This window comes from Geotrypetes seraphini, chromosome 1, assembly GCF_902459505.1.
Source record: "Geotrypetes seraphini chromosome 1, aGeoSer1.1, whole genome shotgun sequence".
NCBI lineage: Eukaryota > Metazoa > Chordata > Amphibia > Gymnophiona > Dermophiidae > Geotrypetes > Geotrypetes seraphini.
Genome location: NC_047084.1, coordinates 443,751,983 through 443,770,128, shown reverse-complemented (window position 1 = coordinate 443,770,128; position 18,146 = coordinate 443,751,983).

Sequence of the window (18,146 nt, the reverse complement as noted above, 5' to 3'; positions counted from 1 at the left end):
CTCCCTGGTTAATAGCATCAAGATGGATCCTGTAAATATCAGTAAAGAAGAAGGAATACCAGCCAACAGAAACTGGAATGAATTCATTCCTATTACCTCCCTGCTGTTTGGACATCTGCCGAGCCAATGTGCTAGAGCAGTGGTCTCAAACTCAAACCCTTTGCAGGGCCACATTTTGGATTTGTAGGTACTTGGAGAGCCGCAGAAAAAAAGTTAATGTCTTATTAAAGAAATGACAATTTTGCATGAGGTAAAACTCTTTATTGCTTATAAATCTTCCCCCCTCCCCTGAAGGCCTGCATGTTCCCCCCTTCTTTGCAGCATCCTCCAGCTTCTCCCCTGGCCTCCCGGTCTTAGTTTCAGCTATTTACCGCAGTCTGCAGAGAGGATCACCAGTGCTGTAGTGTTCCTTGCAGGCTGCCATCGGCCTCTGCAGCATATTCCCTCTGCCGCGGTCCAACCCCTTCTCTGATGTCAGGGGCAGGATCGCAGCAGGGGAACATGCTAATGGGGACGACAGCAGCCTACAAAGATCGCTACAGCACCAGCGATCCTCTCTGCAGGCTGTGGTAATTATCTGAAGGTAAGAGTGGGAGGCCAGGGGGGAAGCTGGAGGACGCTGCAAAGAGCGGGCAGCACTAGTACAGACAGCACTAGTATAGACTGCGGGCCGCAAAATAATACCTGGTGGGCCGCATGTGGCCCCCAGGCCGCAAGTTTGAGACCACTGTGCTAGAGCATGCGCCTCCAAGATTTCTCCTATAGCTCGTTAACAGATGCTTAGTTAGTGGTACATACCCTAAAACAATATGTGCCATCGCCCTGACCCCCATACCTAAGGCACTAGGATTAGACTTATCCAGAGTTGAAAACTTTAGGCCGGTTGCAGACCATATCCCGCCAAACTTCAATTTCCTGCAATATACAATTGACAGACTTCTTAAACAGGACTGATGGTTTCCACAATTCACAACACAGTTTCAGGGAGTCACACAATATAGAATCATAACTGTTTGAATTGGTGTCAAAAGCAAAATCATATTTATGCAGGGGTAAACAATCCGTATTGCTGCAGTTTGACATTTCTGCTGCATTTGACACAGTAGACCACACACTACTTCTAAAATTGAACAAATTGGGCATATATGGATCTGCCCTAAAATGGTTTGCCGAATTTCTAGGAAATAGGATCTATGAAGAAAGGGAAATAAGAGGTCCCCAAAATGGGCTGTGTCTTGTGGAGTACCACATGGATCCCCGATGTCTCCATCTTTGTTCAACATATGCTTAAGAGCCCTAGCAAATAGATTCTCCTCCCCTCAAATCCACATATTCTCCTACGCAGATGACATTTTTCTACTCTATGTTGCCAGAGACTCTTTTGAAACCACCCTACAATACCTAATGTGGACCATAGAGGACCTGAGCATGTGGGCACAAAAGAACTTTCTTAAACTTTGGGGACTATAACTCACGTACATGTACAGACCTGGTACTGTCCACCAGTGAGATCCGCAAAATTGAAAAAAAAAACTTTGGAAAATCCTTGACATCACCTTTGACTTCCAACAAACCTTTGAAGCTCAAATCAACTCCCTGGTCAAAAAGATTATTCTTCAGACTAAGGCAATTAAGAACAATACATTCCCTCTTAAGCCAAGCTAATTTCAGAACTGTAGCACAGGCAGTCTTGCTAACATACCTAGACTACTGTCATTCCTTGTACTATAGCATTACTGAGAAGGAAAACAAGAGATTACAACTACTTTAGAATACTGTGGCCAGTTTAATTATCAGAGTAGGCAAATTAATAATAATAATAATAACTTTATTCTTATATACCGCCAGCAATCTTGCGACTTCTAGGCGGTTTACATTAAATAGAAACTGTAAATACAATAAATAATAGCTGTAGATACAATGAATAGAGCTGTACATACAACGAATTGAAGAGAATAACAGTGTGCATCTGATAATGTCATCATTAATAATAGTACCAACAGTTTGTGTGTAGGGTTAGGGTTAACATTTTACAAGTTCTGGTATATGATGATGTTACAAGGGGGGTTGATGGCCTGGTTCGTTGTCTAGGTATTTCAGGAACAGGTAAGTTTTTAGGTGTTTCCTAAATTCTCCATAATTGTTCGTGTATGCAATTAGTTTTTCTAGGTCTTTACCCCATGTTGCTGCTTGATACGATAGCAGTTTAAGAGAGGGCTAACCCACTGTTGGCAGAATTGCATTAGCTACCCATCAAACAAAGGATTTTCTTCAAGGTTGCCTGCGTGGTCTATAAAGTGATTTATGGTGAAAACTCTAAAGGACTAGTATCAGACATCAAGATTCCCCGTTCATTTCATACCACATGAAAAATGCAACCACTTAAGCTATCCTTCCCTTCCCCCCATCGGATTCAATGGAAAATGCTATTCGAGACCACGTTTGAATCTCTGAGCCCCAGAATGTGGAATAGACTACCCTTCCTAAGCTATAGTAACATTGAAGCATGCATTAGCAGAATAATTCTATAAAGGAGGCATTAACACTTACATATCAGTTACATATGTGCATATATTCTATAATTATGGGCATATCTTCACTAGCATGTAGTCTGAAGGTAGCTGTGACATCTGGGTGGAGCATCGGCATAATGTATATTTACATATATAATTTGCAGAATATATTACCGTTTTGGAGGTGCCTTATCTTTTTTGGTATGACTGTTTCTTTTTTCCTGAGGTTTTTGATTTTTGCTCAGTTTTTTCCAGTCTAATATGGCCAATGATAATATTGCTGGACTGCTGTAGCAACCTTGTGTTGGTTCAGTGCTCATTGAGTTTTTGAGGCTATGCTTATAATCGTGATTAATCATTATTCCTTGGAAATCTAACTACACTTGAAATGGTCAGGTTAACTTTCCTCAAGAGCAACAGCTGGAAGGAAATTTGCTTGCCTTAAGGTCCCTTTTTAACCTGATGTAGTAAGTAGGCCCCTCAATATTCTTTGGTGCACATCCTTTTTCTTTTCTATAATTAATGTATCATTCTAATAATCACCTCTGGGTCACAATTGTCTCTTAATCAATCATCTATCTAATATAAGAACCTTTAGGTTACCAGATTGTCCTCTCTCACTTGACAGATCTTTGCTTTATTACCCCTCTTGATGATTCATTCTGGTAGAATTCAGGATTACTGAAGCTACTGTTCAATATTCTTCTCTGCCTCCTTGGCATTTGGTCATGGATTCCATCACGCTTCCTTTTATAAGTTAAACTTCTGAGTCATTTTGAATGTCTTTCGGGTGCTCTTTAATTTCTTCACTAATGACAACCCAAATCGCATGTCTTTTGTCCTATGTCTATAGTGTCTGTTCGGTTATCATAGTGCTCATGAGCTGTCTCCTCCTCCTTGACTTCATGCATTCCAGCATTAGAACCCTCTAATGTAGTGTACTTTCCAGCTGCTGTGTATATTCTCCGTCTTCCCTTTGAGTCTCTATCTGCCCATCCTGATTTCTTCTACAGCTGTCAAAAGCTTAGGGACACCTTTGACTCATCTTCTTCCCTGTGATTCCACGTCTCTGCTTTCAGGTCCTTAGATTACGTCTAAATCCACAGCATCTGTATGAGCTGATACTCCTCCCTCGCCTCTAGCAAATGTTGGCTCTGTCTTCGCGTCCTTTTCTTTTCTCATTTTGGTGACGGAAGCAGCCGTCTTCCTGACCCCAGCTAGAACTCTGTTGCCTGCATTCTTTCCTGGCTCCCTCACCCACTCTCACGTTACTTCTCTGCTCTGTACATACCAGTTACATTTCATGCTCATTGCAAACTCCTGGTTCTCATCTATAAATGCTTTCATAATTTGGTACCTCTCCACTTCTTTGCTATGTTTCCATTTGGTGTCTCTCTTTCTCGCTCACACACACATCTGCATATCTCACGTTCTAAACATGAAGCTTCTTGCTCCCATGTGGTTTGATGAAGAGGACCCTCCCTCCGGGTGAAGTTGTTGCCTTAATGTCCGGATTCTACTTTACTGTCTGTTTTCTGTTCTAAACTCAAACTTAAAACTGTTCCAGCTAACTTATCCCAAGGTAATTCAAAAGCGGTTGCCAGACACCTATAATCTGGAGAGGGGAATCACAAAAAAGGAGCGAACATGGGACAAAAATTCAGAAAACCGAATTTCCTAGGGTGATTGTGCAATGACTAATAACTATCCATGCCAACTAAATTCTACCCTTATATAGCCAACAAGCTAATTAGCTTTATGCTAGACATAAATACTACAGTCTCTCCAGTGCAGGTTTCAAGGAAAAGGCAAAGAAGCATTTCAATAAATGGACTCAGTGATAGAACTGGTTATTTTTTATTATTGTTATCAGAATTTTAAAAAAGGGGGGTGGAAAGTACAGTACAATAAACCTGACATCCAGAAGGAATACCTTAAAAAGACATATTTGTCTGTTAAGTATAAATGTGAACATGGAAATCTGGGACTGTGGTGCTAGATTTAACCTCAGAAACATTCATCTAGTGGCAGGAAACGGTAGATTTAGTACCTGAGGGATTACAGTCTCAAATACCCTGTACATATTTTTTCATACAGTGCCAAGAATTTAAATTGGTAAAAGCTGGGGACTGACAAAAAACGTTATGCCCCCAGAGCTTTTCTGGCACCAGTTTATCAATACAGAGTACCAATTAAACTTTTTTTTTTTTTAAGACATCAGGGGTTACTCAACTTTGTATGTTTTTTGGGTTTGTTTAGTTTTTTTGTTTTTTTTACTTTTAATAAGCTATCCTATTCATATTTCTTCTAACATAAACTGTAGTTTTGGATTGTATCCACTATACATTCACGAAGAAGGGTCAGGAATAGGTGACGGCAAAAGCAGCTTGTATTGTAGTAATTACATAAAGCAATCTCTTGAAAAAAATAGTATGTGCCAGTTTATAAATATATATGAATTTCTATAAAGGGAGAAGCTCTCATCCTAAATCTTTGAGTCATCTATGCAGCCTAATAAATGCTATAATGGCCACTGTTTAGACTCCTTTGGGAGAGACATTTAATCACAGAGCTACCCCTATAGGTTACAGTGAAAGTGCAAAATTGATCACGTCAAAAAAGAGAGGTAACTTATCTAAGCATTCGACTCCTCTCCATTATACTTCATAGAATTCAATTCTGCAGTGTAGAAATAAGTCCCCAGAGCCCCACCCGACCTGTTCTGTGGAGCTCTGCTTCAGGGAATGGGGCACAAAGAGGGGAATTTTTGAAAAAAATGTCTAAATTCAACTTAATCCCCATTACCCCAGGTGCGTTACATAGAGTTAGAGCCCACCGGGACAGTTAGTGGAAAATGCTTGAGTACCTGAATCATTTGTAAAAAAAAAACCTTGGACGTTTCCAGCTGAACGTCCAAAGTTGGAGGAACAAAAATGGCCATTTTTTGAATGACAAACTGCTTGAAGTCTAAATATAATAATTAAAAAAAAAACATCTACACTTCTCCTTTGGTATTCGCGGGGGTTAGGGGCAGAGCCAGACCGCGAAGTGTGAAAAATCGCAAATAACTTTTTGCCGGCTCTGACACATTCCCAGACTTTAACCTGGTGGTCTCCACCTCCGATCGCCTCCTTCCGTGCGTGTTCCGTGTTTGCAGGGGCCAGTGCGGGTGCTTCGGTCTCATCTTTCCCTGCTTCTGTGTTGGGCCGGGCAGAGCGAAGATCTTTCCTCTCTGGGCTGGGCAGCCTGTTCCGTCCTTACCTATAAAGGGTATAAAGTTAGACATCCTAGTGGTCAAGTTGTCTAAGTACACTTCCCCCTCCAAATCCATGGTTTCAGCATCCGCGGATTCAGTTATTCACAATTTTTTTTAGGGGGGGAAAAAAAGAAGCTTCATTTCAGACCTTCCTCCCCTCCCTCCCGCCTTCCCCCCGGCATCACAGCCTTACTTAGTGGTCTAGCGGGCTTTTGGGGCAGGAGCAATCTTCCTATGCTCCTGCCCTGTGCAGATCGCCAATAAGAAATGGCTGCCATGAGCTCCCGTAGTCTCTCGAGACTACGATGGGAGCTCATAGCAGCCATTTCCTATTGGCGATCTGCACGGAGCAGTAGCGTAGGAAGATAGCTTCTGCCCCAAAAGCCCGCTAGACCACCAAGTAAGACCGTGATGCCGGGGGGAAGGCGGGAGGGAGGGGAGGAAGGTCTGAAATGAAACTTCTTTTTTCCCCCCCTAAAAAAAATTGTGAATAACCGAATCCGCGGATGCTGAAACCACGGATTCGAAGGGGGAAGTGTACTTAGACAACTTGACCACTAGGATGTCTAGCTTTATACCCATTTTTGATCAGCAAAACATCTATGTTGAAAACGTCCTAATCCTGACCATTTGGGCATGGGTGGGGCCAGCATAGTAATAGACTGGCCACATAGATATCCCAACAGAGCAATGGAACACCTTAGAGGCCACTGCTGTGAACTTCACATAAAGGGTGCCAGATGTATATCTAACCTAACCCCATTATAGTTTATGGTGAGCCCCCAACCTACTATACCCTCCTGTGTACCACCCCAATAGCACTTATGGATGCAGGTGGCATCTAAATGGCAATATAGTAGGGTTTGGGTGGGCTCACACATACTACTATAAGTATAGTAGTTGAGTGGCTTATGGGCCTATGTCTTCCTCTCTATGGTTCACTAGCCCAACCACTAGGCTACTTGAGACACCTGTGTGCAGCTCTACTAGGCTTCCCCATACTAAATGCTACTGTTTTAGAGACAGGTGTGTACCTTTTTGTTCTCATTTTTGTGTGGTGGAAGTGGGTCAGTGAGCACTGGAGGAGTGGGGGGGGGGGGTGTCTTACCTTGATGCATGCAGTGGTCATTTGGTGTAGTTGCAAACATCTAAGTTCCATCCAGGTTGTCTTGAAAAATGTTTGATTATCAGTGCAAGATATCTATGTCTAACCCGTCCTTAGGCATGTCCAAAGCCCGCCTCCACCACACCCATCGCGTGTTCTGGATGCACAGAGGCTGGAACACCTCAATAGATGTCCCGAAAGGTGTTTTTGATTATCGGCACTTGGACATCCTAGCGATTAGGATGTCTAAATGTCGATTTAGGATGCTTTTTGGATGTGTATGTTTTTTGATTATGAGCCTGAAAGTATGCTGCTATTTCCCAAGGGAGTGTTTTGTGTACTTAGTATTTGCTTTTCTCCTATTTTAGGGACTTTTTTTCTTGGTTTATATGGTGTCAATGTAGAACTTTCTTGCACACCCAACCTGCCTGTGTCATCCTGTTCCCCAGCTCATCTGTGCACATGCAGAGGGGTGTGGTAGATCAGACTTATCCAAGTTCATTCCTCAACAGCTGCAAGCAACCAAGATTTTAAGGCGCCCCTGCCCTCCCCCATGTATATTCACAAATAAGGTCTGAAAGCCCACCACCTAAATTGTATGCTAAATTTCTCTCATGTATATCCATGAGAAGTATCCTGAATATCTGGGGTGTTTGCAGCCCTCAAGGACTGAATGTGGCAAGCCTGCACTAGGGGTCAAGTCTATAAAGGGCGCCCAAATTTGGGAACCAAAATGCAGAGTCCTAAGCACAAATTCTATAATAGCATGTGGGCGCCCAAATTCTGTTATAGAATAGAGTAATGGTCTTCAACTTCATGTAGAGGGTCGTGATGTGAATACGAGAAAGCTGCATAGGCCACCAAAAAATTTATTTTTTTCTTTTTTTTTTTTAAATATCTTTATTAGCAATTGCAAAGGGAACATACAACCTTACACATGCTACTAATTGTGTAAACCACCTTGACCTGCTTGTTCAGACTGAGTATTAAACATTAAAACGTAAAGCTACAAGTAATATTGATTCTACAACACTTCATGGATACCTTTTACTTTATTTTGGATTGTCAACGGTAGCAAATTCCATAAATGAGACACCTAAAGTAACACACTTAAGAATTGTTTGCAGCGACTTTATCAAGTGGGCAAGATTGAAATGAATGCATTTCCAGGCTTTAAGACTATGTGCATTTCCTTCTGTAAAGGCTGTATGTATAAATGAACTTTCCATAGAATTTTATCCTATCTGGTTGTTTTGTGGGATAAGAGCTTTTGCAATTGATAACAAACTCTTGTTCTTACCAAGGTTTTAGAAAATTGCTAAAGAGTTACTTATTTGACAAAATTTTTAAAGGAGATTATAATTCACTGTGAATGTACCTTCTTACTTTTCTGTTAATCACACTGAACTGAGAGATAATTGTGGTATATAAATGAATTTTTATGTTACGTTATGTTACTTCAACTGTTAACGAGAAAGCCCAAAAAGGCCTCAACGACGACAGAAGCACGGCACAATGGAGGAGTCATGAGGATAAGATGTCAATAATTCAGCCAAGAGTATTACATTACATTAGTGATTTTTATTCCGCCATTACCTTGCGGTTCACAGTTCAAAGTGTACTTTATTAATAGTAGCACTGCGAAGACTCAACACTGACAGTGTTTCGGCATCAATACCTTTGTCAAAAATTTATTAAGCCATAACAAATTAAAACCAATGAAAATAATTATCATGTTAATGTAAAACGCATAATATAAACTAATAATATCACATCAAGCAAAAAATAATAAAAGCATAAAAGACAACAGTACTGCAGTAAAAAAGGTGGGGAGGTGTAAATGCTTCTGCAAACATAGACACAAACATACGGCCTCTTTTACAAAGCCGCACGGCAACAGCCCCGAAGCCCTTTAAATCTCTATGGGCTTCGGGGCCCTTAGATCAGCACAGTCGCTAGCACGGCTTTGTAAAAGAGGCCAATAGAAACATGATGGCAGATAAAGGCCAAATGGCCCATCTAGTCTGCCCATCCACAGTAACCACCTTTTGTTTAAGGGGGGCTATTTAGGTATTTATTTATTTTATTCATTCATTCATTCAATTTTCTACACCATTCTCCCAGAGGAGCTCAAAATGATTTACAAGAATGTATTCAGGAACTCATGCATTTTTCCCTGTCTGTCCTGGTGGGCTCACAATCTATGTAACGTAGATCTACCTTAAGCATGTTCTAGTATTCTATACTCTTACATACAAATTTATTTATTTGTTCATTTTTAATAATAATAATAATAATAACTTTATTTTTGTATACCGCAGTACCAGAATAGTTCAAAGCGGTTTACATGGCAAGAGACTGTACATCGACAGCGAAGTTACAAATAAGTCAATCAATATAGCTTAGAAAGTTGGGAGCAGGCAAGAAGGAGATAGCGAAGTTACAAACAAGTCAATCAGCGTAGCTTAGGAAGTTGGGTGCAGGTAGGTAGGAGGTACAGGTAGGTAGGAGGCAGGTAGGTAGGAGGTACAAGGCGTAGTTAAAGGTAGAGTTACAAGGTGGGGCGGGAGTCAGGAGCCTAGAATGGGTTACAATAATAGGCCTATAATCTATAAACGTCGCCTACCGGCGCCTAAGTACAAAACGCCATTTAAAAGAACTTTTAAAACAAATTTGAAGGCACCTACCAATGCCTAAAAAACAGCGCCTACGGAGGTGCTTTATGACATTTAATGCCACTGTAGGCATGGCTAATGCTAGCAGAGGCGTTAGGTGCCATAAATTGTCTTTGTGCAATTCATGTCAAAGGTAGGCACCGGAAATGTAGGCCTTGAAAATCCTGACCTATATTTCTGATGTCCACCTTTCCCAAAGGCGCAAGTCTGTAAACAGTGCCATTGCGTGAATGACACTCGTTCGGCAACTGCTTTCAAGGTGGCCACCGACAACGGCACTGTTTATAGAATCCGGGCCATATGAGGGGCTGCTGGAAAGTTTTCAGCCCAACCAACAAAGCTGGGGCAGTCTCCAGCGAGGGCTATACATTTAGTCCTGTGAATTTCCTTTTTTTTTTTTTGTTCTGTTGGAAAAATATGGAATGAAAAAAGTGCAAAATCGCTCATAGATGGTTTTCATTCATTAAAGTAAACCACTAAGAGTTTGACCGAATTTGTACTTGGCAGCAATATGTGTGGGTTTTGAAAACTTTTCAAGAGAAAAAGGCTATGATATGTTTCTCAGGAAAACGTCTCACAGCTTGTAAAAAAAAAAAAGCAGAAACTTTTACCACTCCCAAAATATTATAGGGTCCTTTTATTAAGGCATGCTAACCGATTTAGTGCGCACTAAATGCTAAGGCATCCATTATATTCTATGGGCACCTTAGCGTTTAGTACATGCTAATCTATACCAGTTAGCGCACCTATATGTTTGAGAAGTACAAGTCAAATAGCAAAAAAGCTGATTTGGATTCACTGTGATTCAGTCATGACTTGCCAGAAATGGGAATAGACTTAATTCTTTTGTTACCCCCTACTTTAAAACTTAAAAGCTCAAAATATTTTTGATGTAATACAATAGCACACACACACACCCCTCCCAGAGATATATAAATAAAAATAAAGGTTTTTTACACCCAACATCTCTCCCCTCTCTCTTCCGCTGAGTCTCTCCCCAGTATACCTTGCACTTATCCCCGTCACCTACAGTGATTCATCTGTATTATTAGTGCCGACCCTGAAGGCTTTCCTCTGCTACACCCCACTCTCACTGACATCACTTCCTGTTTTCTGTTTGGCAGGTTGTGGCAAAGGGAAGCCTTCAGGGCCAGCACCAGCAGTAAAAAATAAATAGCTGCAGGTGCCAGGGATGCATGCAAAGTATACCGGGAAGGGATAGGCTTGAGAGATAGGAGAGCAGATGTCGGAGGAGATAGTGGTGCTGCCACTGGGAGGGCTTGAACCAAAAATGGTTGAGCCTGTGCCCTCCCAGGCCAGCCCAAAGCTACGCCACTGATGCAGTAACAGAAATTACATTCAGTTACACTGAAGACTTAAAACATCAGTCCAACTTCAGTCCTAATGTGTGTGTGGTATAGTCCGTTTTCAGCATATTTGGAATATGTATTAATGGAAGCACAGTGTACAGAATAGTATCCAGTTAGGTATGTTGTTAGTATTCCTTTATGGTAGCATAACATTCCCAAAAAAGGCTGGTCCCATAAAAGGTATAAAGGGTATATAAGCACAAGAAATCAAAAAGTGAAAGACCTGCTATGGAAGGAATACCAAAGGACAAATAAGTAGGTGTGGACCAATAACAATGAATCGTGGAAACTTGGCATGAGAACCAGTAAAACAGTTTATCATTTCTTTTTCCACAGTTCTACAGCTCATTTGTATTGATTCACCTCTATTTTCTTCTCTCGTATGTAATAAATTATCCAAACCTTTTTTTTAAACCCTGCTAAGCTAACTGCTTTCACCATCTTCCCTAGCTACAAATTCCAAAGTTTAATTACACATTGAGTGAAAATAATATTTTATCCAAGTTGTTTTAAATTTACTACTTAGTAGCTTCATCGCATGCCCCCCTAGTCTTTTTTCCAAACTCAGAAGTCCTAACTGTTTTAGCCTTTCCTCATAGGGAAGTCATCTCATCCGCTTTATCATCTTTGTCACCATTCTCTGTACCTTTTCTAATTCCACCATATCTGTTATCCTATATAAATATGCAGGTGTTAAATCCTTATACTAAGCACTACTCCTATCTAGTATAGAGGCTCATTTTCAAAGGAGAAAAAACGTCCAAAAAGTTACATAAAGTGGCAGATTGACGTTTTTCTTGCCAAACCCTTCCAAGTCACTATTTTCAAAAGCTATTTTCTAGATAGATATCTATGCTGCTGATCAATAGTTCAAGGTTTAGTGTGGGTGGGACTAGGACAGGCTTACGACTTGGATGTTTTTCTGCCATAATCAAACATTTAAGAATTTGTCCAGGGCACAATTTAGACATTTGGGGGATGGAAACATGATCCTCCCCACACTCCCCCAGTGGTCACTGGCCCCCTCCCATCCTCCAAAGATGTGAAGAAAACAGTACATACCTGCCTGCATGATAGCTTCAGATATTATGGGCTGTCCTAGCATAGCAGCAAGTAGGTCTCTGGAGTAGCCTAGTGTTCTTCAACCTTTTGACACCTATGGACCGGCGGAAATAAAAAAAATTATTTTTTGGACCAGCACCGGTCCATAGAACACTGGGCTAAGGCGTGGGCCAGACCCCGCACATCTCCACCCAATTCCCGCCCCCATAATAGTACTAATTGTAACACCATTTTTTCCATTCATTTTTCATAAATACATACACAATATAATTGTATTAACAACACATAATGGTTAACCACAAAATTAAACTACACAAAGCACTCTGTATGCTTCTCAATTTTCATTCCTACCAGGACACAGAAAACCCCATGCAAATACAGGACCAAAAACTAAAAGTACTAATATATACAAACAAACCCTAAGATGCAAGACTCTGCATGCAGTACAACCCCAGAGGAAAAGAAACAAATGCATTTCTTCCTGAACAGATAGCAGATGTAAATCAATCACTAAATTAAAAAATAAAATCATTCCCCCTACCATTGTTGTCTTTCTCCCTCCATGCTGTGCTTTGCCTTCTGGCCTGCCCCCAGGGTAGGATTAACCAATAGGCCAAGTAGGCATGTGCCTAGGGCCCGAAATGGTCAGGGGGGCCTGATGAAAGAGAGCTTCAACATTGTTTTTTCCAAACGGCGATGGGCCCCTCCAGCATCGATGGGCAACGTGGGACTCCCCCGATTGTCAATGCGGGCCCTCCGATCAGCAACACGCCCCCCCCCCCCCCCCATTGACGGAAAGTAAAACAAGCAAGCAATGCAGGTAAGAAAGGCAACGGGAACTGTAATTTTGCAAGCGGTGCTGCTTGCCCAAAGCTTACCTCTGATGTATCTTCCTGTTTCCGCCTGGGCCCATGGTGGGGTGGGGCGGGGTAGGGGGGCCCAGTGTACTTGTGTGCCTAGGGGCCCTCGACAAATTAATCCTGCCCTGCCTGCCCTTCTCCTCCCCCTGGTGTTATCTTTAGGCCGGCTCCCTCTTCCTTAGTGCTGCAGTGCACAAATCTGTGGGCAGCGGCTCCTCACGCATCCCGTGCCTCATCTGGAAGCCTTCCCTCTGACGTTGCAACGTCAGAGGGAAGGCTTCTAGTTCATGCGCTGGATGCGCGTAGGAGCCTCTGCCCACGGCTTTGTGCACTGCAGCACTGGGGAAGAGGGAGCCGGCCCGAAGACAACACCGCATCGATCGCACCGTGGACTGGTGGCTGAAGAGCACTGTTTGGGTCCCAATGCACATGCCAGCCCTGCGGACCGGCAGGAAATTTCTGCAGATTAGCACTGGTCCATGAACTGGCGGTTGAAAAACACTGGCCTACTGGGTAGTGTAGCTAACCATAGAGATAGAAACACAGGCCCTTATCCCACTCTACTATTACATTTATGGTGAAATATGTGAGTCTTCCAAAATCCACCCAAATCCAACTGTACCTACATATCGATGACACCTGCAAGCATAAGGGCTATTGGTGTGGTGTACAGTTAGGTCCAGTAGGTTTTTTTTATGTGAAATCTGTTTTTATTAAGCAACAACCAAATCACAAGTAAACAGCAGGGCAAAAACATTTCAAATACAAAAAATAGAGCTCCCTACCCCCAAGAGGACTGGACTCTGATGTCCTCTCAGGTTACAAAGTATCCCAACCCCCCCATAGCCCCCCCTACCCCCCCAAACCCCGCCCAGCACCCCACTCCTCCAAACCCCACACCCCCAAATCAGACAGGCATGATAGAATACACAGGTAGTCTATTCAAGATACGACTACGCACCCGGGGAGGCAAACTGTCCAAATAAGGAGTCCAAATGTGAACAAAGTCTCTGCTCCGGCGGCGGGAGGAAGAAGCCAGAAGGGCCTCCCATCCCAGAAGGGCATGTAATTTATTCCGCCAGTACCAGAAGGAGGGAGGAACCTCCGCCAGCCAGAAATTCAAGATACATTTTTTCCCCAAAATATAACATTTGCTCAAAAATAATTTCTCCGCAGATGTGTACACAGAAAACAAGGAAAAATGAGCGAATAACATAGGATATACAGAAACTGGAACAGAAACTCGCAAGAGACCCTGAAGAAAGGAAGCCAGAGCCCCCCAAAAGCTCTGAACACTCTCACAACCCCAAAGACCATGAAAATAAGAATTCACCTCCGTATGGCAGGTGAGACAGTAGGGAGTATTGACACAGCCCATATGGTAGGCCCGGCTCTGGGAAGCAAAGGCTTTCAACAAGGTCCGAAAATGGCATTCACGAAGCTCCGCACTATGCACCAAAGCAGTAACCCTGCGAAGAGCCTGAAGCAAAAAGCTCGCTCTGATTTCCCGCCCCAAATCCCTCTGCCAAGCCATCAGCACCATGGAAAACTCCCGCGGTGGACCAAGCGCCCCAAGTTGCTTATGATATAAGGAAACCGAGATCCCAGAAGCTGAGTCCTCCCCCCCTTCCAAAAAGTCTCGAAAACGAATCCCAAAATCCAAAGAAAGAGAGCTCCGAGGAAGAGACCGCACGTAATGCCGCAGTTGACAATGAGCAAATGAAAGACCTAAAGAGGGCAGACCCCTACCCAACAACTCATCGCATGAAAGGAGCATGCCATCTTCCCGCAACAACTGAAAAAGATACTCAAACCCTTTAGCTCGCCAGCGCCCAAAGAGAGAGGGGAAGAGCCCCGGAGGGAAGGAGAGATTGCCGGTCAAAGGCAGTAACACACTAACATGAGGATCCTGCCGCCAAAACGGTAGCAGCCGTCGCCACACCTCCCAAAGGGGACTAAACAAAATACTCCGCCGACAGAATACAGGCAGCGTCGCCAGCCTAGCATGCAATAAAGAAAGAAGGTGAAAAGGATAGTAATAATCGCGCTCCAGAAAGAGATCAGTATAAAGATCCGTACCCAAAACCCAGTCTCGGACGTGGCGCAACAGACACGCCTGATTATAAAGAGCCATATCTGGCACCCCAAAATCTCCCCGGCTCCAGGAGCCCACAACAACTGCCACTGCAATTTAGGTCGCTGACCACCACAAAAGAACTTGGACAACAAAGAGGACAGGGCCCGGATATCCTTACGCAAGAGATACAAAGGCAACGTTTGCAGTACATAAAGCCACTTAGGGAATAAAACCATCCGAAAAAGTTGCACCCTCCCCATCAAAGAAAGAGGCAAATTACGCCAGGCGGCCAACACAGAGCCGGTAGTGGAAAGCAAACGAGCGACATTCAACCTATAAAGCTCCCGAACATCCATGGACAGTTGAATTCCCAAATAACGAAAAGAGGAATCCGCCCAATGCAGTGGAAAAGTCCCCTTCCAAGAGTGCCGGAGATCCCCAGGCGAAACCAGGGCCTCCGATTTCTTCAAATTTAAGGTGAACCCTGAAAAATCCCCATATTCCCTAATACTCTCCAAAAGAGTGGACAGAGAGCGTTGCGGGTTAGTCAAAAAAACCAAAAGATCATAGGCAAAAGCCGCAATTTTAAAGTGAGAGGCTCCCAGTTGAAGGCCACTGATGTCAACATTGGCCTGAAGCTCCCGAATCAAGGGATCCAAGGAAAGCACAAACAGCAGAGGCGACAGGGGACAGCCCTGGCGGGTCCCCTTACAGATGGAAAAGGTGTCTGACAAGCCACCATTCACCGAAATCCGCGCCACCGGGTCACTATAAAGGGCCCAAAGAGCACCAAGAAAAAAGGGACCGAACCCGTACGCCCTCAGCGTAGCAAAGAGGAACCCCCACCGCACCCGGTCAAAGGCCTTTTCGGCGTCAAAGCTCACCAGTACAGCGGGGGTTCCATCCACTCTAGAGTTCTCCAAGGCCAGCAAGATACGGCGAAGGTTCTTAGAAACAGGCCGATCTCGTACAAACCCCACCTGCTGCTCCGATATTAGGGAAGGTAGCACACGAGCCAACCGATTCACCATCACCTTAGCCATCAGTTTCGTCTCAAAATTGAGCAGGGAGATGGGTCTATAGGAGTCCGGCAGGGTCGGGTCCCGACCCGGCTTAGGAAGAACAATGATCTGCGCCAAATTCAAATAATGGGGCAAAAACCCCTTGGCCACATTCAAATTAAAGATTTCCGACAACAACGGAGCTATCTCATCCACCAACAACTTATAAAATTCACCCCGGTAGCCATCAGGCCCCGGAGATTTGCCCAACGGGCTGGCACGGATCGCCCACTCCACTTCCTCCGCCAGCACAGGGCGCTCCAACAGGGCGGAGTCATCTGTACTGAGATGGGGTAAATCCAAGCTGTCCAAATAAACCCCCCCTGCAAGAAGATCCGGGCCAGGCGAGGCATTCAAGTCAGCGAAAAAGTCCTTCAGAATTCGACCAATGTCCTCAGTCTTCTGGTGAAGCACGCCCCTCGCATCGTGCAGAGCGGCGACACCTGCGGATCCCTGATACGAGCGAGCTAAACACGCCAACATCCTGCTACTCTTGTTGGCGAACCGAAAAAGTTGAAATTGATAATGCTCCCTAGACCATTGAGCCCCCCTGTGCAGGAGCTCATTCAAGACCTGCTGTGCTTCCAAAAGCTGCTTTTTAAGTGTCAACGTAGCGGCACTGGCGAAGCGACGCCGCAAAGTCCTAACCCTAGTTTCCCAAGTAAGAATCTCTCTGTGACGTGCCTTAGCCTCAAAAGATACAAACGACATGATTTCCCCACGCAACACGGCCTTCGCAGCCTCCCAATAAAGAATCGGATCCTCCCTGTGTTGCAGATTGGCACTTTGGAAATCTCTCCATTTAGCCAACAAAAATTCATGAAAGCGAACATTACGATATAAATGACAGGGAAACCGCCAGGAAACACCCCCTATCCTCGGTGACCCCCAAAGCCAACGCAAACCCATCCAAGCATGGTCCGAGATTTCAATGGGGCCTAACATGGCTTCCTGAACCGCCGGGAGGAGGTCCCTGGACAAAAGAATATAATCAATGCGAGAAAGCGTCCCATGGGCACGAGACAGATGGGAATAGTCCTGCTCCACCGGATGGAGAACCCTCCAAACATCCAATAAGTTCAAAGAGGAAGTCAGCATGCTAGCCCCCGTGCAGGCCCGAAGAGACTCTCTTCCCACGGAAGAAGACCGATCCAACCGAGGATCAGGGACCTCATTGAAGTCGCCCCCGAGAAGCACCGGAACATCACCAAACTTTAACAAGAGGTTATGCAACTTCCGAAAAAACTTGGCAGAGGGATTGTTAAGAGCATACAGATTACAAAGCAATAAGGGTTTATTGTTAAGAGAGACCGAGGCAATAAGATACCGACCCTCAGGATCCCGAAGAACCTTGTGAGTTTGGAGGTGAAGACCCTTAAGAAAAAGTACCACCACCCCACCCTTACCCCCCAGAGCCGGAGCCTCCAAATATGTGCCCACCCACCAAGAGCAGAGCTTAGCATGCTCCACAGAAGACAACCGGGTCTCCTGGAGAAAAGCAATGGAGGCCCTCCTACGATTCAAGGCTTGCAATATTTTATACCGTTTAATCGGTGAATGTATCCCCCCCACATTCCAAGATATCAAATTATGTTCCAGGAAAGACTAGAAAAAGAGCCAAAAGCAGATACAGAATATCCCATCGAAAAAGGCCAGAGGAGCGTCCCAGCCACCACCCCTCTAACCACTCATTCAAAAAACACCACCTATCACCCACCTGTCTGACCCAAAAGAGATCTCCAGCCCCAACCAAACCCCCCACCCCCAACCCCTGTTCCCCCCCAACAACCCCCCGCCCCCCCCAAAACCCACACCAAACCAAGTACCGCACCCCAATTGGTGCCACTTCCAGAAAGCAGGCACGCCCACTGCAGGTCCCTCACTGATCCCTTCAGCCCCCATACCCACCCTGAAACTAATAGACAATGGGCTTCCACCAAAGAAGAGCCAGATTAGAAAAAACCCCTGACAAAGAATACCGCAACCAGCACCCCAACCATCCAACAAGCAAACAGAACCCCCAACCACCCCCCTCTCCAGACAAGCAGCCATACTCACATCATCCACACCTCCACAGCCGACCCAGACCCTCCATCACATCAAAAAACATACCAAATAAGCCCCTTAGACAGACCCTCCACAATCCAAACCATGTCCACTCCAACCC